This window comes from Dromiciops gliroides, chromosome 3, assembly GCF_019393635.1.
Source record: "Dromiciops gliroides isolate mDroGli1 chromosome 3, mDroGli1.pri, whole genome shotgun sequence".
Classification (NCBI taxonomy): Eukaryota; Metazoa; Chordata; class Mammalia; order Microbiotheria; family Microbiotheriidae; genus Dromiciops; species Dromiciops gliroides.
The window spans coordinates 234504442-234509205 of record NC_057863.1 but is presented as its reverse complement, the minus strand read 5'-3'; the positions used below and the strand labels follow the sequence as shown (position 1 = coordinate 234509205).

The 4764-nt window shown below is 35.7% G+C and overlaps 1 pseudogene; it reads left to right on the top strand.

Moving 5' to 3' along the window:
• The first annotated feature begins 708 nt into the window (after window positions 1-708).
• LOC122747395 lies at window positions 709-1290 on the top strand (annotated as a pseudogene).
• Window positions 1291-4764: the final 3474 nt, after the last annotated feature.

Genomic DNA, 4764 nt, shown 5'->3' with positions numbered 1-4764 from the left:
AAATGTGAATTGAAATTTCTCCTGCAGGATTCACAGTGACAGATCTCTGAAAAAAAGATCTTCAAGGAATGGAAACCATTATTCAAAATATTTTTTTCCTTCTACAAAACCTAAAACTATTGCACCAAAACTTCCATCCATTGCTCAGAGTTTTCCCTATTTATGTCAAGCAGAAAAGTTTAAAATCTATTTATGTAGAAGGCAACTATGTGTCCCTCATAATTTTTCTCTTTACCTAGTTAAACATTTATAATTCTGACCATTCATTCTCATATGAATTGTATTCTATTTCTTTCAACACGCTGGTTGTTGTTCTCTGGATACATTTCTGCTTTTCTAAATTTGTCTGAAAGCATTGCACCCCAAACTTAACACAATGTTCCAGATTTAGTCTGATCAATAAAAAATGCTTATAGTCTCTCCCCTCTCCTGTCCTGTCCTGTCCACAATCTTGTCCACATAATCTTACAGTTTTAGGAAGATATTATTCAGTTTTTACCATGTGTAGTATTGACTAACTTTCTGAAAAGGTTTATGATATATATTCATGAATAATGTATGCATTCCATAATTTTTGCCCTTTCAAATCACCCCATTAGGTACTATATAAAAAATGGTCCATTGTTCCCAAGAATACAGTCCAAGCCATTTTTCTGGGGCTCTGTTTCAAGGACCAAGGGGTAGTCCAGAAGACCCTAGGCTGGGCCCATGGACTTAACCAAGGTGTAGTTCCTGACCAAGAAGGAGCTGGTCACTATCATCCCCAATTTCAGCCTGGACAAGATCTACCTCATGTTGGTTAGAGGGGGATCTCAGGGTTTTTAATGCTGGTTTACCTGTGGAAGTACATCTTTGATTGGCAGTTAAGCTAAAACAGAGACAGAAGTGTCGAATGATTCGTCCTGAATGGATGTTGAAAAATTGGAGGTGATCAAGATAGGAAAGAGGAAACATTTACCCCAATCTTAGTCCTTACTACATGGACCTCACCAAATTATTGTCAAGTCATGCTTCAGATAACATGCCCCAGGCCTATGAGATCCAGACCATGATTAAGGATATGTGGAATACTCAAATAACTGAACTCTGGGTATCTGCAGAGAGTTTTGTCAAACAGCAGGAAACACATGCAAAGCTGAATAATGTAACTGTGATGGAGATCAACACTACTGGAGTATTCTTCACCAAAGCCCTAAATCACATTAACAAACCCCGCACAAGCCTCCATCCTTCAGTCCTCAGTCTCAGGACTTTTCAAGGAAAATACTGTATCAAGAGAGATCCCCTTAAAGTTTTATAAGATTGATATTAGGTAGCAAAAAGAAGGCTAATTGGGTCCCTTGTACACTTTTTAGAAATGAACTTTCTGTAGTTGGTGAGTTCTCAGAATGTGAAAAGAACATGTAGATGAAACTAGGCAGAGGATCTTCCCTTCTTTTTAGGAAAAGAAGTAACAGATCTATGACAGAATATTAATCATCAAGCCTCCCTCAGTTTCAGAGGATGTCATTCAGCCCCATGTTTATCTCAAGTATCTCTGTTGCAAAACAATTTCTTGTCCCTGACAGTCTCTACCCTGTACTTCACCCCCACTCCTACTGGGATGAATGGCGATACAGTGTTTAGATGTTGTTGATTCCAGATTTTTTGATTTACCATTTTCTTACCAGCAGTATATTGTTTTTTTCTTTATCATGTATATTTTCATAAGATACCAGTAGCACAATAATGAAGGTGTGATTTAGAATTAATTGTATCTACTTTGTTTCATTTTCTACTGGCCTAACGTCATCTTAACAATTTTATTCTTGCTAGACATAGAAAGATGGCACAATGGGACAGTCTTATTGGATTGTTACAGAAGTTAATGTGCCATTGTTTGCTTAGGTCCTTTCTAGTAAAAATGTAGACTGAATCAACCCCAGAAATGGTAGAATAGTTGTTGTTTTTTCCCATTATTACAGATAATAGTAAAAAGTCACCTGACTAATGTGTCAAAATGGTTGGACAAACTTGACCAACCATTTAATTATTAGGTCATTTTAAAGACTAAATTGAATTGCACACAAAAGGAATACTTGGTCAATTGTTTGCTAATAAACTTGTAAAGTCTTCCAAAACAAAAAGAAGACAGCCCAAGACCCTGTCAGGCAATATCACCTTACTATTTTGAGAGTTGTGATAATACATAGATCTCTGAATATGCTCAGAATCTTATTAAAAGTTGTGGAATGCCTTATCCACAATCACCTTCTTCCTTATTTCTGTTAATATTAGTTCCATATTTGCAATTTCTTTACCCTAGTCTTTCATATTTTTCCATGATACCCTCTGGAACTACTTTTTATTGTTAATAAACTGCCATTCTTACATCTGTGTGCTGGTTACCTAAACTTACTCTAAATACATTAATGTATTTCTTTGTATTAAATATGGCATTTCTTCCCAAGGGAATGTAAGATTTTTAAAGTTATTGATTGTTTTGCTTTGGCTTTCTGTTCCCAGAACCTAGAATAGTGACATAGTGAAAGCACTTAATAAATGCTTATTGATTTACATTGAATTGGTACAGTTAACCAACTCTAAATTCTGACACCCCCCCCCCAAAAAAAAAAAAACTCTTTCAAGATATCTGGACAAACAGTAACAAAAGTCATTACAGGAATACTTAGTACATTTTCTTGAATTGTTAGAAGTTACATTGAATATCTTAGACTATGTTTTTAAGAGCTTTCTTATAGTAGAAGCAACCTAATCAGAATAGTAGAGAGAATTGTCATTGTTAAAGTTTGTAAAAATTATTAGTAAAATTGTTATAATACCTGTGGAATTAAACTACCTCTAGCCTTTAAGAGTCTTAAAAAGAGTTACTATCATTTACTCTGGAAGGTGGTCTTTATTTAGCATCTGTAAAAGCAGTTCAAGTATCTTACCTGGCAGGAGCAAATAAAATTATGAGATGAATCCTTCTGGCCCTAGCCCTTTTCCACATGATGCACTATTTAGTTGTTGTTGTTGTTGTTGAATAGAATATTATTTTCAAAATATATGTAAAAACAAATTTTAACATCAATTTTTAAAAACTTTTCCAACTTCTCTTCCTCTCTCCATTCCCACCCCCCACCCACAAGAAATCAAACAATTCAAAATAAGTTATACATGAGTAGTCATGGAAAAATTCCCATATTAGCTAGTTGTGAGAGAAAACAGTCAAAAACAACCCCAAAACTTCAGATTAAGGAGTTGTCAAAGAGGAAAAGAAAAAAAATTAAACCTAAACACTTTTGAGGAGGAATAGGTCATGATGCACTATTTATACTCTTTGTAAACATCTCTAAAAACCTGGTCAATTTACAATCAATGAAGCTTCTAGCATGTGGTCAAAAAGATGAGGGCTCTGCAGGGAGTGAGTCAGTTTCTCCTCATCCTGTGTATGGTGATAGATGATGGACAGATAGACAGACAGGCATATATTGTTGTGTTGTTTTTTTTTTTGAGGTGACAAAGGCTTTATTTTCTTCTCATGAGAAGGAGGCACCCTGGTGTGCAGCTAGTGGGTGCCCAAAAAGGGGGCTCGCAGGCCCTGTTTTATACCCTAGTCCCTAACAAAAATGGATCTTCCCCTTTTTCATATATTGTTTTTTTTAAAGGCTTAGGAGGATGAATTAATCACCCTTTTTGTTCTATGGGTCTTTTCTTTTCTACTTTTTTTTCAGGGCATTGAGGGTTAAGTGACTTGCCCAGGGTCACACAGCTAGTAAATGTCTGGGGCCAGATTTGAACTCAGGTCCTCCTGAATCCAGGGCTGGTGCTAATAAAACAAGAAAGAAAGAAAGAAAACGTCAGGGGGTAGCTAGGTGGCATAGTATATAAAACACCGGCCCTGGATTCAGGAGTACCTAAGTTCAAATCTGGCCTCAGACACTTGACACTTACTAGCTGTGTGACCCTGGGCAAGTCACTTAACCCGCATTGTCCTCCAAAAAAAGAAAAATAAAAGAAAATATCACCCTTTTCATAGACTACACTATTACTATTGGAGTTTTTCTTTGCTGTGAAATACACTTTCTCTCTCATTTTATTTTTATATAGCCTATAAGCTCTGTCCAGTAAGGTATATGACAATGTTTCCCATTTCAAATGAGGATTTATATGAAAGTGCTTTGCAAGTATTATGTAGAGCTCAGTGACTTGTAAATTCAGCTTACAATCCTAAGCAGGATATAGAGGCAGACGATATGTTCATGTAATATAACCCTAAGGAATAAAGAAAGATTGGTATGCTCAAATCTTGTCCCATCCCTTCCCCCTTCTCATGCAACTGTAATGAGCAAAGCTTTTTTTTTTTTTTAATTGAGAAGTAATAGGAATACTATATGGTCAAAATTATATAAATGATGCACAAGATCAGCTCTGCTCTTACAGAGAGATAGTAGGCTACTTCAATATACAAAAATACTAGTGTATTAATATAACAATGAAGGTCTATTAAATCTATCAATGCCCCTGTAATTTCCCTTTCTCTAACATGGAGATCCTCTATATATTTTTGTTCCAATCTAGCTGATTTTCACAACTTCATTCTCCTTATCTTACTTATATGTCTGCTTCAAACACAACTACAACTCATATAAAATAGAACAAGGTCTCCACGGATTTCCTTGTAATGTGTAGAGAACATAAGGAAGCCCCTACAATGTATGCAGTGGCAAACTTATATAAAATTAGTGGCATTGTCATAGAGGATGTGTATGAATGGAAGAT